This window comes from Nicotiana attenuata, chromosome 10, assembly GCF_001879085.1.
Source record: "Nicotiana attenuata strain UT chromosome 10, NIATTr2, whole genome shotgun sequence".
Taxonomy (NCBI): Eukaryota; Viridiplantae; Streptophyta; class Magnoliopsida; order Solanales; family Solanaceae; genus Nicotiana; species Nicotiana attenuata.
In genome coordinates this window covers 8,986,678-9,008,950 of record NC_031998.1, presented here as the reverse complement: position 1 = coordinate 9,008,950, position 22,273 = coordinate 8,986,678, and positions in this window count along the sequence as shown.

The following is a 22,273-nucleotide window of genomic DNA, read 5'->3' as shown; positions in this document are numbered from 1 at the left end:
ACCCATGTAAGTGAAGCTGCATCGGTCGGGCAACCCAACTCATATGCCCGCCACCACTGATAAGCCGCTCCCTTAAGCTGGAACGTCGTAAAAGCAACCCCACTCGTCTCAATAATACCCATAACGGAGAATGCGATGGCACTCCTCTATAAAACCCTGTGCGCTCTCTAAAGCTATACCACTGAATGTAGGAGGGTCATACTCCTTGAACCTTGCAAATCTAAGATGCCCTTCCCTCAGATGCTGCTGCCCTGACCATGGGCTGAATTGGAACCACAGGCTGTGTCGCCATGACACCTGGAACCTAACCAACGTGAATTCGCTGCTCTAGAGTGTGGGTGGCGGGAGTCTGAGTCCCTCTCCTGGTCTGTGAAATAGCTGGTGCAACAGAATTAACCCCCACCTGAGCCAATGTACCAAACATGCTCAGGAACTGTGCTAAAGTTCCTTATATCCGGGGGTAACAGCAGGTGCCTCCGGTACCTGCCCCCCCCCCCCACCTGGAGCTACTGGCGGCTCCTCAACTACTGTTGTGGTAGGTGCTCTAGCTGCGGCACATACTCCTCGTCAGCCTCTGCCTCTGCCTCTACCTCTAGCGGCACCTGCTCCGGGAGCAGCGTTATTGGTAACTGCAGCTCGTGTTCTCACCATCAGTGAGAGGATAGAACGATAAAAGTTCAAACATCAAGATCAATGAACTCGCACGATAGGAATGAAATAGGTGAGATTGTCCTAATAGTTCTGTAGCCTCTCGAAGATAAGTACAGACGTCTCCGTACCGATCCGCAAGACTCTACTAAACTCACTTATGACTCGTAGCACCTATAAACCTAGAGCTCTGATACCAACTTGTCACGACCCAACTTTCCCTCCGTTTGGGTATCGTGATGGAACCTAGTCTTAGGACTAGGTAAGCCTAACATTTTCAGAATAACAACAATAATAGAAGAACATCTAACAATTTGAAAGGGAAATCTCCACAAAATTTACAATTCCCAAAACCGGCGGTACAAGTCATAAGCTCTACAGAGTTCGCTACAACTTCTAAATACAACTATTTGGAAATAAGTAAAACAGTGTGAATACAAAATAGGAAGGTGACTCCGACGCCTGCGAACGCAGCAACAGGGTTACCTTGAGTCTCTTTGGCAAGAATCCCCACAACTACTAACGATCAATACCTGGATCTGTACAAAAAAAATGTACAGAAGTGTAGTATGAGCACACCACAGCAGTGCCCAGTAAGTATCAAGACTAACCTCGGTGGAGTAGTAACGAGGAACAGTCAAGACACTCACTGGTGTAATAAACAGAACAAGTATAAGTATGGGAACAACAGTGCATGGTTTCTACATAGAAGCTACGCAATATGACTAACAATACAGTAATTACAGTAAGAAAGGGAAAACGACAAGTATCAACGGAATACCATAATAATGACACATAAAAGTGAAAGAAACACAACCTAATTCCAAAACCACAGCTACAATAAAGACAAATAATAACTCAGCAACTACGACAGCTTTCACATTTGATTCTTAGTAAACAACCTTTACGAAGTACCGAACCTTGGATAAATTACAACTCACGGGTCTCAATACCCGAACCCCAACACTTGGCATTCTATGCCCTCATCACACCTCATACTCATGCTGACATCTCCCATTCCAACTAGAGTCACTCTCACATAGAAGGCAAGTAAACAAGGGTGTACATCTATACTCAACAATATCAAGAAAACATCTTATCCGATAAGGGGGCTTAGCTACGTGTATGCTTGTGTAGGTGTCCTAACATAGTCCATACCAGCTAGTAAGCACAAGGAAAAGAACGGACAACACGTATAATAACAGAGATAGAGTAAATGAAAGAAAATAGCTCATAACATAGTGATAACAACAGGGGATCTCCCGAGATATTGTCTCATAGTCCCAAACGTAAATGTGCAGGGGGATCTCCCGGAATACCGGTCCCAAAGTAAATATGCAGAACAGGGGGATCTCCCGAAATACCATTCCATAGTCCCAAAGTAAATATGCAGAATATGGGGATCTCCCAGAATACCGTTCCGTAGTCCCAAAGTAAATATGCAGGACAGGGGGATCTCCTGGAGTACCGTTCCGTAGTCCCAAAGTAAATATGTAGGGGGATCTCCCGGAATACTGTTCCGTAGTCCCAAAGTAAATATGAAGGGGGATCTCCCGGAATACCATTCCGTAGTCCCAAGGTAAATATGCAGGACAGGGGGATCTCCCGGAATACCGTTCTGTAGTCCCAAAGTAAATATGCAGCGCAACCAACAGAGAAAAAAGTTACAGTATGGCAGAAACCTCGTACATCAACACAACAAGTACAACAGCAAAAATGACAATAATACAAAGTACAGCGAGTAAAACAACTCAAGAACTTTAAATCAAAAAGAAACGGTAGAACCAGTTCACAAGGAATAACCACAGTAAAGAATGCTTGGCATAAAGGGAATAGTTTAATAAGGGAGAACTAATATGTAGCAACGATCCCACAATATACAAGTCAACAATAAGGAAGCCAACTCGAGTCAAATAGTTCCAAATATAGGCAAGTCAACTAAGATATAGGTTTCTAAACTCCTTTTAAGGTTGAGCAATTGCGAAGGATATTCAACAATTCAAATAATGGTAAGCAGCAGAAGATAATCATAACTCCAATTAAGACTAAAAAATTATAGGATGAGAAAATAATAATTTCAATTAAACATACGCAGTTATGAAAAGATAGCATGACGATAGAAGAGGCAAAATCTTTAGTTAAGTCAAATAAGAGTCAAACAGACAATAAGAGTGAATTCTAAAGCAATTAGTTCTAATTAAAGCATGTAGAAGTGAAACTAGCAAATAGGAACTCAAACTTATCACGAACAACTTCATACACAGTGAATATAAGGACTTAAGAACCCTAAAGGCAAACTTTCCACAAATAAGTCCGAGCACGCACTCGTCACCTCGCGTACACGAACTACAATCAACATAGAAGACTCAAATCCTAAGGGGAAATCCCCCACATAAGGTTAGACAAGATACTTACCTCAAAGAAGACAGACTAATACTCTAAAATGCACTTCTCGGGTGAAAAGACCTCCGGACGGCTCAAATCCAACCAAAATAACTTCAAAGCACAATTGAAACTCATAAGAAACTATTCCGGATCATAAAGTCTCAATCTTTAACAAAATCCAAAAATCGGTCCAAAAGTCGAACCCTGGGCCCGCACCTCGGAATCTGACAAATTTCACAAAAACCGAATACCCATTCCGATACGAGTTCATCCAAACAAAAATTATCAAATTGTGATACCATTTCGTCTCTCAAATCATGATTTTTCATTTTGAAAACTTTCTTCAAGAACCAACATTTTCCTCAACTCAAAACACAAATTAAATGATAAAAATGAAGATAAAATCATGGAATATATTAGATACTAGGTGAAGAACACTTACCAATCGATTTTCTTGAATAATCCAAAAAGAAGCTCCCAAAATCGAAGTCTAAAACTCAAAATATGAAGAAAATGGCCAAACCCTCGATTTAAATAATTCTGCCCAGCACTTCCGCATCTGCGGACACATAAGCGCATCTGCTCTATCGCATTTGCGGGCAGAAATTCGCATTTGCGAACTTGACTTACAGGCCTAGGTCCGTATCAGCACACAATATAGATGCATTAGCAGCGTCGCAGAAGCGATAACAGGAGCGCAAAAGCGGGCTCCTTCGCAAATGCGATAGATCAACCGCAAAAGTGGTTGCGCACCTGCATTCCAGCATTCGCAGAAGCGATCTAGCTTCCAGGCCTCAAAGATCGAAGATGCGATCAGGATCACGCAGAAGCGAAGCCGCACCTACGCTCCAAAGTCGCAGGTGCGAAAACACCAGAATCAGACATGTTCAAAACCATGGAAAAAATCCAAAACTAGTTCGAAACACACCCAAGGCCCCCGGTACCCCGTCTAAACACAAAAACAAGTTCTATAACTTAACACAGACTCGCTCGAGGTCTCAAATCACATCAAACAATGCCGGAAATGCAAATCGCGCCATGAATTGAACTTATGAACTTTCAAATCTTCCAACTTCTAAAAACTCGCGCTGAAACCTATCAAATCAACCCGGAACAACGCCAAATTTTGCAGACAAGTTCCAAATGACATAACGGAGCTGTTCCAACTCTCAAAATTGCATTTCAACCACGATATCACAAAAGTCAACTCTTGGTCAAACTTCTCCATTTTCCAAACTTCAACTTTTCCAACTTTCGCCGAAATGCTCCAATTTACCCTACGGATCTTCAAATCTAAATCCGGACGCATGCCTAAGTCCAAAATCACCATACGAAGCTGTTAAGATCATCCAAAACTCATTCCGGAGCCGTTTACTCAAAAGTCAAATTCCGGTCAAATTCTCACCGCTTAAGTTTCCAAAACTAGATTCCTTCTTCCAATTCGACTCTGAATCATCCAGTAACTGAATTCAACATGCATGCAAGTCGATACACATAATATGAAGTTGTTGAAGACCTTAAGCCACCGAACGGAGCTTAAATTCTCAAAATGACCGTCCGGGTCGTTGCTCTTCTCTATAATCAACCTTGAATACTGGAAAACATTACCCTTAGATATCGACTTTAGCTAGGGAAGAAACTTCATAACCGAGAGGTCTCGATCGATAGGATTTATCGTAAGGGAAAAACTGTCAAATGAACCATGCCCGCATAGATTGCTCGAGCCCTGACACAAAGCTTGTACACATGTGTAATTATGATGCACAAGAATAAAAAGAAGTCTCTTCCTTGCAGATAAGTATCGTGGTCTTTTTAAGTTTTTCTTGCATTTCTTAAGAATTTCCCGACTTCCGACCACCTAAAGGTATTGACGAGCGCAAAATCGGTGTATAAAACGTAGGCTCACTAGTCAAAGATAGTATAGTATTAAATAGTCTCCACATGGATTGGTTTCAATAATGTTCTAATAAATCTTCAGCTCAATACTATCCAGGATAATAAACCTTTTGATTGATGTTATTATCGGCTACAAATAAAACTAAGATTATCAATTGTAAGAAACTAATGATACCCTAATGATTAGTAATAACGATGGAATATCAGTGCGAGAAGTAAGGGTTGTGACAAGATATGTGATCAACTATTGTTCCGGGTAACTCTGTGTAAAATTCATTCTTAACTTCTATTGACTCTTCCGATTTCAACAGATGATTAGGCTACTTTAGGGATTCAAATGCTTCTTCCAAATAAATGTGATTCCTTTAATTAGCCTAATAACAGGTCCTATGAACATATGCACTAAAGTAGTGAATGAATGATCTTTCAAAGAACACCTCTCGGTTATTCTTCTAAACTGGGTTAATTGATAACTCTCTAAGCTATTTCAATTAACTAGAAGAGGCGTAAAATCAACCCAAATAAGATGGCACAATGCAAATAGCAGCAAGATTTCTCTATCGATTAAAGTAAAACCATAATGAGCTTTGCAATTCAATCAATAACACATTCACTGAATTCGGGCACTTAACATAAAGTAAAACCCAAAACGATAGTCAAATCACAACATCCGTCAATAACCCTAAGGAGTATTACTCCATAACGGAGAAAATATTCATAGCAAGAGTAATAGAAGAACAAGAAGACATTACAATTCCCAAATTCAAACAAACTTCCGTATTGAGTGAATTGGATCAAGTGTTTTTGTTTTCCGTTGCTTCCTTCCTCCTTCTCTCCCAAAAGTTCCTCTAAAAATCCAAGATACCCTCTTTTTAGACGAGCTGGGCTTCATATAGGTCAAGGGAAGTCGCCTCCGAAATTAACAAAATAGGCTTGCAAAAATTTTCCGTAACAGACGTGCGTGGCCACGCACCTAGGCAGCTCACCGCGCATATGGCAGCACATTTTGGTCAGTATTCTGCTTATCATGCGGGCCCAGTGAGTGCCCAGTGCACGGCCACGCACCTGGGTGGTCTCTTGCTCACTTCTTCGTTCTTCTTGTTGAGTGCGCTATTATCCGTTGATCCTCGAACACAATCCCAGCTTACTCCATGGGCTTTTACTCAGACTTCAAAGCTCCATAATAGCTTGAATAAGCTCCATGACCTCATTGTAACTCGGAATCGCTCCTGTGAAGCATAAAATACAAACTCAGTGCAAATTAATACCATTTAAAGCTCAAACATTAGTAAAGTATAGCGAATTAGAGTGCAATTAGTGGCCAAAATACACAATTATAGCCTACCAACAGGTATCGAGCCCAAGGGATGCCTTAGTCCGAGCTGAAGGGATCACTCCCACCCGAGACTGCTGTCTGAAATCAAACTCGGACGGTTCGAGTTACCATAGCTCGGGGGCATAAGTCCTATTAGGCTATGCCCGAATTTTAAAGGCTAAGGCCACCCCACTCGGGGACTGTCATCTTAGGCAAGCCCGGATAGCTCGGGATAACGATATTAACACGGGGTAACACCCAAACTATAAAGGCTATGGCCGAATAAATACGGCTCAGAGACGTCTGAGGCCCGTAATAAAAACAACAAGGCCTTAAAATTTCTTAACCGGTTCTAAAGGCTACCCTCGCCAGACTATGACTTAAAAAAGTCTAACTACTTTGGGGAGAAAACTTTGGATCACACCACAATGCCTTAAAGTTGAAGGTAAGGTTTCTTCGAGTCTCTGAACAAAACCCGACTATTTCATGCTAAGGCATTTAGATCTTTTGCAAATAAAAGTAAAAAAAGGAAAAGAGAAAATTCGAAAGATGTTAAAGGGAAAAAGCCTTATATACATAATCAAAAATTCTTTTTACAAGGGACAAACAGCCCGGTGAAATTTTTTACAAAGGCCAAACGGCCTTAACAAAAATACAAAAAACAAAAACATCTAAAGGCTTAAGTGGCCTAGTCTTCGTCGGGGGCAACATCATCACCTTCCGGATCTCCGCCACCATCGGACTCGCCTAAATCTTCAGACTCCTCGTCGTCTTCGGGATATGCCAGTTTTTTAGCCTCGGCTTCGAGCCCTTTGGCACTGTCGATCTCAGCCAATAAGTCAAAGCCCCGAGCATGAATTTTCTTAAGGGCCTCCCTTCGTTATTGCCACTTAGCGTGCTCGATGATGTATTTTGCTCGAACCTAAGCCGCCTCAGCATCGGCCTTATAAATGGACACCATCTCTTCGGCATCTACTTTAATTACTCTGGCCTCCGACTTGACCATCTCAAGCTCCTTGGCCAGATTTTCTTGATTAAAGACGGCCGAATTCAACTGGGATTGAAGCTCCTTGATCTTCTTGGCCTGCACCAAGGTCTCCTTTTCTGAGGCCAGGTGGTCCATGTTCTTTTTCCATTCTTCTGCCTCGGCCTTTACCGCATCTACCTCTGCCCAGAGTTGTCCGATCTGGTCAAGCTTCTGTTGGACCTGCAGGTTCGGACCATTAGCCACCGTATCTAACTCGTCGTCACTAAGAATCTTGTAAGCATCCCTCCAGGCCGCCTCCAGCTCGGCTTGGAGTTTCTTGACCTCTCCCTCTCGTTGCTCACTGAGAAGCTTGTAAGCATCCCTCTTCTCGATGAGCTCTCGGGTCTCGGCCTCGTTGTGGTTTAATTCTTCTCAGTATCGGAGAAAAGTCTCGTAATAGAGCACTAAGGAATACAAACACAAAGGAAAGGGTTACGATTGTTTACATCTTAATCTAAGTACATAATAATAAAAAATAATTATAAAAAAGGCGTCAAGAGGCATTCGGAGTTACCCGCTTTAACGCATGTTGGGCTTCATTGAACAGGCAAGGCGCTTCCACCTTGTTCATCTTCGCTTGATCCTCTTCTGTCACCAAGCATCAAAGATAACTTGGGACACCCGAAATGGACATAATAATTGACTGCTTCAGGCCAGGATATGCACTCGGATCTAAGAATCGGTTCACTAGTTTCGTACTTGAAGAAGGCCCGCTGGTTCCCGAAGACGGACTCTTCTTTGGTGCCGGTAAGTCGCCTATCCCAAAGACGTCCTCTGGGGCGGAAGAATCTAATCCATCAAAGAAGTGGCTAAAAGGGTCTGCCACCCCTTGGGGCCCCTCAGTTGGGCGTCCTTTTAGCACTTGGGCATTGTGGATCATGAAGTCGGTCAACAAAGGGGACTTGGAGAGGTCTATCACTCCAAGTCCATACTTCGGGCATTATCCTCTGCCCGAGAAGCACCAGCTGCAATCTCTGTGTTGGCCTCCCTAACTTGGGGCAAAACAGCCTCGCCCCTCTCTGGTTCGGAGGCCTCAGCCACTGCCTTCTCAACAACCCCCTGGTTTGAGGCAGTACGAAGTTGCCTCGCACGCGGGCCACCAGTTTGAAATTTTCTTGTTCTTCTTCGGACTCATCCCTCAGCTGGTGGATTGAGTCCGACGGGAGCTCTCGAGCGCTAGTGTTATCCTTGGATTTGCGCACCAGCCTCCTTTTCGGGTTTTTTTTCTCCGAGTTCGGAGAACTCGGAGGCCTTCTCCTTTTCTTCTCCTCGCCCTACCTCGGAGCAGGGGACTCGGCGGGGCTATCCCCGTCGCCGGATGGAGGCCTTATTGCAACGTCCTTTCCAAGGCCTACAAAGAAAAAAGATGTTATCCACTCAAGGAAGGAATCTCACAGTGAGAATGGGCCTCCCACCGACCCTTCGACAGTTCGCGCCATGCGCGCTCGGAATACGGTTTCATAGAAATGATGCCCTCGTCCCACTCCCTGAGTCGAGGAACTGCATCTGGAACCCGAGCAATAGCTGCACTACCACCAAACATCGATAAGAAAGGGGAAAAGAGAACAAAAATATTAAAATCTAGGAAAAAAGGAAATTTACTTACATTTTGTGTTCCACTCTTCGGGGAACGGCATGTCCTTGGCCGGGATTAGGTCTGAGGTCCTCACTCAGACAAATCGTCCTAGATAACCTCGGTCTCGATCTTCATCGATGCTAGAGAACGGGGCTTTGGTGGCCCAGCGCACAAGTTTGATTAGTCCCCCCGGAAGAATCGGGGAATGTTTAGATGCATCAGATGATCAACGGTGAATGGGCATCCGTCAATCTTGCTCACAAAGAATCAAAGGAGAATGACTATCCTGTAGAACGAGGGGTGGATCTGAACAAGGCACACCTCGTACCTTTTGCATAACTGGATGATCACCGAGTCCAACGGGCCAAACGTAAAGGGATAAGTGTAAACACTTAAGTATCCCTTAACGTGGGTAGTGATGTCTTCTTCGGGCCCGGGAATCACCACGTCTTTCCCGGGCCAGTTGCAGTCTTTTATGACCGTAGGGAGGATATCTTCAGTGATCGAGCGAATATACCTCGATACCTTTTCACCCCAGCCCGGAACGGGTAAAGGTTTCTCAACCTTGAAGTCAGCGGTCACCGAGCACCCGCCAGGGATAAACGTGTCAATAGGAGGTTCCGCCGACCGGCCGTGAAGAAAAAGCATTTTCTTTTTTAGGGACTGTCTTAGAAGTCTTCCCCATTTTTTCTTTTGGATAAAGATGAAGAAGAAGGAGTTAAAAGGGTACGCGTAAGGGTGCAGACAAGCGAGAATTCTTACAAAGCTCTCAAGAAATTTGGATGTAAGTACTAGGAAATGAAAAGATTTTATAAGAACAAGAGTACAAAAAGATTGGATGTAAAGTTTTAATCAATGAAAGAGGGGGTATTTATAATTTTCAAACGACGGTTCAAAACCAGGAGTGGCCGACCAGCAACTAACGAACATTTAATGCCATTAAGACGTGATTGACGAGACGTTTCGCTCATTTTGTAGTTTCTAACGCGGGGTATCAAGACGAGGATCGGTAACTCATATCGTTTTTCGTCGTTTACTCTCCGAAAAATGAGGAGACTATCTGTATACGGTCGAAATCAGGCTTGTTTATTGGATAGCAGATCGGGATTGAAACGTGAACGGTTGAAGACCGACCTCGGGTTTCATCGAACTAGGGCACGAGGTCAGAATGCCAGTCTTCAAGGACATCGAGTTCGTGACCTCAGAACCGATCCTGACACCGGATAAGCTCGAGGAAACATTGTCAGACCGGATAACAGAAGGCCAAAATATCCGTAACCGGTCGGATATCACAGCGTGAATCTCGGCACGTATCAATGAGAAATCGACTAATTAGGAAATCATGGAATTTTCTACCTTTTATAGAATTGTACCTAAAGTAGGGCTCCCCTACTATATAAAGGGGGTCTGATTATTTGTAAAGCACATGTAGCAATCATTCAGAAGCAATATATTGTTATTTCTTTTAAGTTCTTATTCAACCGTGATCAAAGTGCATCCTGTTAAAAGAGGACCCTTCTCCCAAGGTTGTTACTGTCTAATTCGTGTGATTTGAATTTATTTTTTCATACTTTATTTAATTGCAATTTAATTTATCACCTTGTGTCAATTTAATCCACGTATCCTTAGAATCACTTACAAATTCAATTGTTATCAGATTTCGAGGGTAAACAAATGCAGGCTTAGTCGAACCCTAATACCAGTACCAGATATCGAGTGAAAAAAAATCTCTTAACTCTATTAAACCATTATATATGCTTTCAAGTCTTATTTCAGCGTTATGCCAAATCATGTCATTCTGTCTGGGAAAAGATATTCGATTCTGCATATAATACATAAAGAACATAAAAAGTTGTTTATTCACCAAACTACTGGCTATGGCAATATAACAAGAGAGAGAGACGACACACAGACAGTTTGATACCTTAGGAATAAGATTAATCCCATCATTATATGATCTAAGGAGAACAAGTTGGCCACTTTGGCCTAATCAAAGATCGAAAAAAAAAAAATGGATGCTTCCTTCAAATATCTCAATACTAATTATAGTGGTCGGAATTGGAGAAAGTTGAGAAAATTTAGACTTTTTGAATATGAGCATTAAATTTGAAATAACACTCCAACCCAAAGAGAGATAGAGACAGAGATTTTAAGTGGCACGGGTGTGTTTGATAGGGAGGAAAGTATTTTCCGGAAAATAAGTCATTTTCAAGCCATCAAATACTAAAATATTTTCCTTGAAAAATATCTTCCACTAAAGGTATAAAGAAACTTTCTTCACTTATATTTTTCTCTTCTCGTTCATTTAAACTAATATTTAAATTTTAGAGAGTGTTGGATAATGAGTCAATTTCTTTTGAATTTTTTTTTCGTCATGCCCAAACACCGCCATAGTATGGCATTAGATGAAAAAATAAAGACAAGGAACAACTCGCTGGAAGGGAATACATCAAGACTGAGCGAAGCCAATATGATATTGGCACGGCTCAATCAAATTAAATGACCAAAAATGTTGGAAATTTTGATTAGATTGAGCCATTCCAACATCACATTTGAAACTTGATAGCTAGTATTAACAAAAAAAGAAAAAGAAATGAAAGTTGAAGAATAAGAAGATTACTCATTTACCTTTGTATATTCTTCGTAGATCATCAATATGATAACTAAGACCAAGAATGAAAGCTATTGTCGCGATGAACTTGGGTAGTATAATGACAAAACCCTAGTTTGGGAAGGAGAAAAAAGATGGGACTATAAGAAAGAAAAGTAGTTAAGTTGGTGCATTTATATGTAAATAATTTTGGAATTAGGTTTGGAATTAGATAGTGGTTGATGATAAACATCCAAATAACACAAAACCAGGTCCCTTTCACTTCAATTATATTTCGGATTGCATTTCTAAAGACTTCTTTTCAATCATTTGTCAACACGCTAACCTAATTTTCATTTAATAATTAATGTGTGCTTTATAATCGTTGCCATCATCATTATGTCATTATTGTGGTTTACATTTTGTACTATTATGTTTTTTTCCATTTCTTAAAAAAGAACTATTGCCACCATCACAAAAATGGATAAAACAAAAGTGGAAATGGTCTTTTCATTAAAATCTGAATCTTTGGGACTCGTTGTTTACACAAATCTTATTAATTTGTCATAGTTAAATAATTTAATAGAGAAACATATGTATTAATTAACCATGGTTGAGTTAGAGAAATCAATATGCAAACCTATGTCATGCATCTATTAGATTGGTATCACGCGGTGAAGGCACTTCTTTATCGCTTGTTAAGCCCTGATTAGTTTATTAGAAAAGTACGATTTATCTTATGAACATATGCATGAAATAATTTACAAGTCGTCTTGACACTATTTATTGTAATAAGTTTCTTTTAATCAATTTATTTGTCTAAAATGGCAAACACTTAGCTGATTCCTAAAAATAACTGATTCTTCATCTTTCCATAAAGTTATTCAACTTTAAAAGCTCGTAACAATTAAAGTATAATGTTATTTTAGACCGGTGGATGGAAAATATTAAGGTAGTGACTGAGTTTTATTGCTCGTGCAAATTGCAGAACATTTCAAAAACTAGAAATTAAGCGATGTCATGATCAACAAAGATCATATTAGTAAAAATGAAAAACTTTAAAAAGGAAGATCACATTGGATATCTTAGTGTAGTGCCTATTTTAACTAAATTTTGTCAATCAATTTTTTTATCTTTCTGAAAAGCGGTGTAGACAGAAAATCCTTTTTCCTATAATACTGGTAAGTAGATTCCATGGCCTGTTTTAAACAGAATTATTGGAATTGTTTTTAGTCCTCTGAACTTCTATTGGTTGATCGAATGGGGCAATACAAAGGACAATCCAGAAGCCAAATGATTCCCATGTATACCTAATTCCATTGTCCTCTTTTGTGCACTCACGTCCAACTGAAAGAAATAGCTACAAAAGTATATTCGGAACGCCTGTTCATTTTTTTTCTAAATAACAGTGGAGTTTGGGCCAGATTCCGCACAACTCGATTAATTCTATGGGGTTCCTACTATTTTTCAATATTACAAGTACTAGCAGATAGTCATGGTTCTCAACTTACTTTATTGACCACTATGCCATACTATTGGGTTCAAGAATCCTTGTTGCATTCACCAGCGTTTTTGAAAGACATGAGCCATACCACATTGTTGCCTCCTCTCGTTTTGGTATATTGTCCTGCACGGCTGTACCTTATATAATACCTGTGCCTGACAAAAATTTTACTCCCTCATTCCAATTCCAAATACTCGTCAAATTTTATGGGAGATAGTTGAGTAAATAAATTCTTTTGTGGGTTTTAAGTATGTATTAAATATAATGATAGTGGAAAATATTAAAATAATGTTGTTTACCCTAAAATGGGATAACAATTAAATTTATACGCGGTTTTAAGATACATGATATAACTTGGTACAAATTAAGAAGAATAAATTAGTATTGAAATTGACGATAAAAGAGTAAATGCAAACCACACAAATTGAATAGCCTTGGCCCTCGAGTTCGATCACCCTTGAACCAAAAGATGTTTCAACTGGCTTATGAACAGAATAACAAGATAATGAAAGCTAGAAAAGACAGTATATTGCTTTGTATTGCGTGAATATGATGTCTTTTACAAATGATCAGACCCCCTTTATATAGTAGGGGAGTCCTACTCTTGATACAATTTTATATGAGGTAAGAAATCTCATGATTAGCTGATTAATCGGCCTCTTCTTGATACGTGCCGGGATTTTCGCCGTGATCCTCGCCCGATTGCGGATATTTTGGCTCTCTGTTATTTGGCTTGGTAAGCTTCCCTCGATCTCGCTCGATCTCTATCTTGCTCGGTCTCGATCTTGGTCGATCTCGATCTTGATCGGTCTCTAGGTCACGAGCTCGGCAATCTAACTTTGCACCATGGTTCGATATAGCACGAGGTTGAACCTTGGCCTATCATGTTCCGATCTCGATTATTCATACAAAAGGGCAAGTCTGGTTTTGACCGTATACAGATAGTTCCCTCGTTTCTCAGAGAGAAGATGACGAGAAACGATATGAATTTCCGAGCTCCGTCTCGATGGGCCATGATGTAAGCAGCGAACGTCACTGATATATCTGATCATGACGTAAGCAACAACTCGAGACGTCCCGTTGGTCCAGTTACTAAGGTATTAAATGTCTTTCAGTTGCTAGTCGGCCACCATGAGTTCTGAACCGTCACCGGCAAGCTATAAGTACTGTAACCTTCCTCTAATTCAGACTTTACGTAAAAAGCTTCTCCCATTCTTGCTTCTCTTCAAAATCTCTTTGCTTTACAATTCTTGTACCCAAATTTCTTGAACTTTTAGCAAACCGCATACCATCCTAATTTCCTTTCTTCTGCTCTATAATGGCAAAAACTTTTAAAACTGTACCGCAAAAGGAGGCCACCTCTTCATCACAGCCCACCAGCGATGGAGCTACAGCGGAATATCCCCTTGAGGATTTCGTTTTAGGAGGGTGCCCTACTATTGCCTATTTTAAGATTGAAAAGACCTCCTCGGTAGTGGGTCGATGTGAACCGGTCTCGAGGTACGTATGCACAATAACCGATGATATCCTTCCCAAGGTTAAAGAGGATTGCCACTGGGTCGATAAACATGTTGTGGTACCTTCGCCCAAGGAGTCAATCACTACCCACGTGGAGGGTTTTCTAAGTATTTACACTTACCCCTTCACGTTGGGTCCCCTAGACCCTATTATCGTCGCCTTCTGCAAGAGGTACGGCGTGTCCCTTGGCCAAATCCATCCTTCCTTCTGGAGAATAGTGATCCTCCTCCGATTCTTCGTAACCAAAATCGAGGGATGTCCCTTCACCCTCGATCACCTTATGCGCCTTTACAGTCCTCGACTTTATCGAGAAGGGCTGATCAAGCTTGCTCGTCAGGCCAGCAAGGCCCCGTTCTCAAGCTTAGGCGAGGCTCGAGATTGAGGTTAGATGCGCCGATTTATTCGAATAAAGACTTCAGACCTGATCCCTGCCGAAGACATGCCATTTCCTGAGAAATGGAACACAAATCGTAATTAGTACTTTGCCTTGAACGTTTAATCTTGTTGTTCCTCCTCTTATCTTCTTTCTTATTGATGTCCTTAGTGTTGCAGTTGTGGCCCAAGTGCCGGACGTAGTTCCCGAACTCAAGAAATGGGTCGAGGGCCTGGTATCACAGAGACCATACTCCGAGCGTGCTTGGATGGAGTTATCGAAGGGCCGATGGGAGGCCCGCAATCATGGAAAATTTCTTTCTTAGAACGGTTATCGTTCGGGCTTCTTCTCGAGCTTAATCATCTTTTTTCCTTTGTAGGCCTCGGGAAGGATGGTGCAATGAGGCCCCCATATGGTGGCAAAGAAGTCCTTCCCCAGTCACCCGCTCCGACGCAGGCCAAAGAGAAGAAAAGAAAAGGGGCTCCGAGTTCCCCAAGCTCGGAAAAGAAGAAACCGAAGAAGAGGTCCCGCAAGCCCAAGGGAAATTTCGGTGCTCTACCCTCGGACTCAGTCTATCGACTAAGGGATGAGTCCGAGGAAGAAAAAGAAGACAAATCCAAACTGGTGGCCCGTGTGCGGGCTGGTGTCACGGTACAAGAAGTCCTTGAACCGGCGGGCGTTGAAGTTGAAACATCCCAACATGAGAAGGTCGGTGAGGAAACTCTGCCTGAAGCTTCCGAGCCAGAAAGGGTCGAGCCCATTCTGCCCCAAGCTAGGGGGTCGAGAGAGAGACCGGGGGCGATGGTTCTCGAGCTGCGGGAAGTGCTCCGAGAGACGAGCTTGGAGAGATCGACATCAGCGGGACCCCTCAGATTTCGGACACCATGATTCATGAGGTCAGTATGTTGGAAAGTCGTTCTTATAAGGAGCCTCAGGGGGCGACTGATATCCACGACTTCTTGGATAGAGATGAGTCCGCTGATTTGGAAGACATCACCGGGCTTGTTGACTTGCCGGTGCCAATGAAGGAGCCGTCGTCGGGTGCCATCGGGTCTTCATTGAGCAAACCTGTTGGATCCATTCCTGGCCCCAAGTGTGAATATGATCGAAGACGGTCAATATCTTTTTCTATCCCGGAGGATGCCCGGGTTTTCTTTGCCCCCGTGAGGGTCGCTAGTTACCTTCGGTGCTTGGTGATCGAAGAAGATCAGGCAGTGATGGATGAGGTGGAAACCCCCTGCCTTTTCAATGAATCTCAACAAGCATTAAATCGGGTAAGTTTGCGTGTCTTTTCTTTTCATATATTCTAACTTTTTAAGTTGTAAATAACCATAACATCTTCCCTTATGTTTACAAGCTTCGGTGTTGCATCACGAGGCTTTCCTCCGATACTGGGAGGAATTAACTCACCACGAGGCCGAGGTCCGGGACCTCACTGAGAAAAGTGACACCACTGAGAAGCTTCAGGTTGATTTAGTAACGACTCAGGATAAGCATGCCGAGATGGCCAAGCAGGTATTCCGAGTGCTTCACGATAGTGAAGATGAATTGGAGATAATGACTAAAGATTCGATTCTGCAGGTCCGGCAGAGACTTGAACAGATCGGGGAGCTTCAGAAACAAGTAGATACAATTCGAGCTGAGGCTGAAGAGTTCAGGAAAAATATGGACATCTTAGCCTTGAAAAGGGAAGTTGCCCAAGCACAATTGGAGTCGGCCGAGATCTAGCTCCGAGCTGCAAGAGAGAAGGCCTCGCTGCATATCAAGAAAATCGAAGAGCTTCAGTCCCAATTGGACTTGGCTAATTCTGATAAGGCAAACTTGGCCAATGAGCTCGAGGCGGCCAAATCTGAGGTGGCCATGGCCAACACCAAAGCCGATGCTAAAGTGGCCCAATATAAGTTCGACGTCGAGGCCATCCAGGCGCAGGCCAAAAGCATGATGGATCATGCAACACGGCTAGCTCGAAGGGAAGCCCTCGAGGGAGTCCATGCTCAGGACTTCGATATATAGGCTGAACTCGAGAACGCCAAAGCAGAAGAAGCCAGGGCTCGGAAGCTGGCCTTTCCCGAGGAACAGAGAGTTTAAGTGAGTCTGAAGGCGGGGAAGATACCGAGGGCGGAGATGTCGCCTCCGATGAAGATCAGGCTACTTAGGCCTTTATACTTTTTGCTTTTCTTTTGCATCTTTTTGATGCCGTTTCAGCCATTGTAATTTTTTTTTTGAATTAAGCTATTTTGGCCTCTGTAAAAGACTATTGTGTAAATATATACAAGGCTTTCTTTTCCCTTTTGGCTTTTGAATTTTTCTTTTGCTTTATTACTTGTATTCACAAAGGTCGGAATGCCTTAGCATAAAATGGCTTAGGTTGTGTAAGTTCGAACAACCCTGCTTTTATAGTATTTTTGTTTTTGGGCCATCTTGGAGGTTTGGGGTTACCGGGAACCTTCTCCCAAAGTAAGTAACTCAGACCATAGTTTGCCGAGGGTAGCCTTTTAAAATCGTTTATGAAAATTTTAAAGGCCTATTTTTGTTACGGTTCTCGGACGTCTCCAAGCCATGTTAATGTGGCCGTAGCCTTTTAATTCCGGCATAACCCAGTGAGCTTGCTTTCCCGAGTTATCCCTATGAGGTCTTATGCCCCCGATGATTAATAGTTCGATCTGTTCCAGTTTGTTTTCCGGACGGCAGTCCTCGAGTGTGGGAGTGATCATCCGAACTCTAGTTATAACCGGCCCTTGAGCTCGTTTCCTTAAGAGATCGAAAGTACGAAATTGTAAAGTGGAAATTTTTCCATAAGATAATTGCAAGGAGTACTTCTCTTTATTCATGTGAAGAAATAGCTACACATGTGTACATCTTTTATGCCAGGGCTCGAGCAACCTATGTGGGCACGGTTCGTTTGACCGTTTGGCCCTTGCAACAAATCTTACCTATCGAGACCCTTCTATTACGAAGTAATTTCCTCGCAAAAGGTTGATATCCAAGGGTAATGCCCCTCGGATACTGTTAGTGCTATCTTTGACACTGATTCGTAATCGACCTTTGGTTCTAAGTTAGCACGATCCACTGTTGCCTCTTTAAAAACCTTGCCGAAAAACCCAATTGGGACAAAAGCGATTCAAGGGAAAAAGAGTGCAACGCGTGCTTTCATACCTAAAAACTTTGTGTCGCTCCTCGTCGACCACCTGCAAATGTTAGCCTGAAAATAGAAAGAAATGAAATGGGGTCGTACCTTAGCAGTAATATCGTTTAAGATGAGTTACGTTCTAATTGTTCGGTAGTTGTTCTCCGTTTATCATTCCGAGCTTATAAGACCTTTTCCCTGTGATCTCGAGAATCTGGTATGGCCCTTCCCAGTTAGGACCCAATTTCCCTTTGTTTAAATTTCGGGTGTTTAATGTGACCTTCCTTAGTACTAAGTCCCCGACATTGAAGTATCGAAGGTTGGCCCTTAGATTGTAATACCCTTCGATCCGTTACTTTTGGGTGGCCAATCGAATGAGGGCAGCTTCACGCCTTTCATCCAATAGCTCTAGGCTTGTATTCATGGCCTCGTTATTCGATTCCTTTGTTGCATGTCAAAATTTGATAGTCGGCTCCCCGACTTTGACCGGTATTAGAGATTTGGCGCCATAAACCAATGAGAACGGGGCAGCCCCGGTATTGGACTTCAAAGTTGTGCGATATGCCCAAAGAACTTCGGGCAGAATCTCTTTCCATTTTCCCTTAGCATCAGTCAACCTTTTCTTAAGGTTTTCGATTATGGTTTTGTTGGTCGATTCGGCTTGTCCGTTCCCACTAGGGTGATAAGGTGTTGACAAGATCCTATTGATCTTATGGTCTTCGAGAAATTTGGTCACTTTACTGCCGATAAACTGTTTTCAGTTGTCACATGCAATTTCGGATGGTATACCAAACCGACATATGATGTGGTCCCAAATGAAGTCGATGACTTCCTTCTCCCTGACCTTCTCGTACGCCTGTGCTTCAACCCACTTAGAGAAATAGTCAGTCATAAATAAGACAAATTGATCCTTACCTGGTGCCGATTGAAGAGGGCCGACGATGTCTATCCCCCACAGCATGAACGGTCACGGCGATAAAACTGAATGCTGCAGCTCCTCGGGTTGATGAATCATCGGAGCATGTCTTTGGCACTTATCACATTTTTTCACGAACTCCTTCGCATCTTTTTCCATATCGATCCAATAATAGCCAGATCTGATTACCTTTTGAACCAATGATTCGGTGCCTGAGTGGTTCCTGCAAGTGACTTCGTGGACTTCCCTCAAAACGTACTCGGTATCTCCCGGTCCCAGACATATTGCTAGCGGGCCATCGAACATTCTCCCGAGCAAGGTTTCATCCTGGGACAAGCTAAATCGGGCTGCCTTTGTGCCTAGGGCCCTTGATTCCTTTGGATCTGAGGGAAGTTTTCCGGTCGTCAAATACTCTAGGTATTTATTTCTCCAATACCAAGTTAAGCTTGTGAAGTGTATTTCGGTGTGACCTTCCTCTACTACCGACCTCATGAGCTATACGATTGCCCCCGAATTGAGCTCGTCGTCTTCGACCGACGATCCTAAGTTCGCAAGGGCATCGGCCTCACTATTTTGTTCTCGAGGCACGTGCTGCAAAGTCCATTTTTTGAACCGATGTAATGCTACCTGTAACTTGTCTAGGTATCTTTGCATTCGTTCTTCTATGACTTCGAACATTCCGTTAACTTGGTTTACTACAAGGAGGGAGTCACAAAGCTTCGATCACCTCCGCCCCCAAGCCTTTGGCCAGTTCGAGACCTGTAATCAAGGCCTCATATTCAGCCTCGTTGTTAGTGAATTTTACAATTCTAATAGATTGTCTGACTATATTGCTTGTGGGTGGGTTCAAAACGATGCCAGGTCCGGAGTCCTTTACGTTCGAGGCACCGTCCATAAAGAGGGTCCAGATTTCTGAAGACGTTCCCGAGTTTACCAACAACTCTCTTTCAACTTCGGGTATTAGGGCCGGCATAAAGTCGGCTACGAAATCTACCAAAATTTGGGATTTAATAGTTGTTCGGGGTTGATATTCGATATCATACCCGCTGATTTCCACGGGCCATTTGGTCAATCGCCTCGAGAGTTCGGGTTTATGCATTATATTTCATAAAGGGTAGGTTGTCACAACGTATATAGGATGGCACTAAAAATATGGTTTCAGTTTTCTAGAGGCACTTAGCAAGGCGAATGCCAATTTTTCTAGGTGAGGATATCTAGTTTCGGCCTCACCTAAGGTCGTACTAACATAATAAATCAGAAATTGCGTACCTTGTTCTTCCCGTACTAGGACTCCACTTGTTGCTATTTTCGATACTACTAGATACAAGTATAGTCGTTCGTCTGCCCTTGGCGTGTGAAGCAATGGCGGGCTCGATAAGTATCGCTTAAGTTCTTCTAAGGCTCGTTGGCATTCTGGGGTCCATGTGTTGTTTTTCTTTTTCAGCAACAAAAAAATCGATGGCTTTTATCGGACGACCTCGAGATGAATCGCCTCAGGGCTGCAATGCGCCCGGTTAGCCTTTGTACAGCCTTCACATTATCCACTACCGTGATATCCTCGATAGCTTTGATCTTGTCGAGGTTGATCTTGATCCCTCGGTTGGATACCATGAATCCGAGAAATTTATCGGACCCGACCCGGAACACACACTTTTCTGGATTCAGCTTCATGTTGTATTTCTTCAATATACTAAAGGTTTTCTGCAAATGCTTTAAATGGTCCTCTGCTCGCAGGGACTTAACTAACATATCGTCAATATAAACTTCCATGGTTTTTCCTATTTGTTCCTCAAACATTTGATTTACTAGTCGTTGGTAAGTGGCACCGACATTTTTTAATCCAAATGGCATTACGTTATAGCGGTATGTGTCATACTTCGTGATGAAAGAGGTTCTTTTTGGTCACCCCGCTTCATCCGTATTTGGTTGTACTCGGAATAGGCACCGAGAAAACTGAGAATCTTGTGGTCGGTTGTGGCATCGATCATGCGATCGATGTTAGGCAAAGGGAAAGAATATGCCTTATTTAAATCCTTATAATCCACACACATTATCAGTTTGTTCCCTTTTTTAGGAACTACTACTACGTTTGCTAACCATTCTGGGTATTTGACCTATCGGATGGACCCTATTTTAAGGAGTTTAGTTACCTCGTCCTTGATGAAGGCATGCTTGATCTCGGACTGGGGTCTCCTTTTTTGCTTTACCAGATGGAATTTCGGGTCCAAGCTCAGCTTGTGAGTAGTGATCTCCGGTGGGATCCCTGCCATATCGAGATGGGACCAAGCAAAACAATCCATATTAGCTTTAAGAAATTGAATGTGTTTTTTCCTGAGCTCGGGAGTTAACCCCATGCCCGGGTATAACTTTTGATCGGGCAGATCTGCGATCAGCACGATCTTCTCCAGCTCTTCGACCATTGATTTTGTAGCATCGGAATCATCGGGAGCTATAAAGGATCGAGGAACCCCGTAATCCTTGTCTTCGTCAATCCCTTGCTTGTCCGATCGGGTCGAGGCTGGCATCGATGATTTCTATTTGGCTTCCTGTTTCGCTTTCGAACCTGAGTCCTTTGTCAACGAGAGTGTTGATATTGGAATTACTTCATCGACGGCAAACATCTCCTTTGTTGCGGGTTGTTCCCCGTAAACCGTCTTTATCCCCTCTAGTGTTGGAAATTTTAATACCTGGTGAAGGGTCGAGGGCACGACCCTCATATTGTGGATCCATGGTCTTCCAAACAGGGCGTCGTATCTCATTTCCCCCTCGATTACATAAAACTTGGTCTCCTGGGTGATACCGGCTACTTTTACCGGAAACGTTATTTCTCCCTTAGTTGTTTCGCAAGCCATGTTGAATTCTTTTAGCACTCGGGCTGTAGGTACGATCTGGTTCTGTAGGCTGAGTTGTTCTACGACCCTTGATCGAATGATGTTGGCCGAACTACCTACATAAATTAGCACACTTTAACTCGAGTTTTATTCATAAGTACAGAAATTACCAGTGTATCATTATGGGGTTGCATGATTCCTTCTACATCCTCGTCGTTGAAAGATAGAGTCCCTTCTGGTAGGTAATCTCGATTTTTTCCTTGTGATTGACGCTTTGGTGCGTTTTATCATCGGACCTTGAGGAACATCGACCCCTACGATGATCATACGGATGACGTGTTGGGTTCGTCTTGTTCATTTTGTTTGTTGGAGTCCTTGTTTCTGAAGTGATTCTTAGCTCAATCACTCAGAAATTCTCGAAGGTGACCATTGTTGAACAACCGGGCTACTTCTTCCCTCAATTGTCAACAATCTTCCATCCTGTGGTCATGTGTGCCATGATATTTGCATATTTGGCTAGGATCCCTTTGTGTTGGATCATTTTGCAAAGGTCGAGTCCACTTGGTT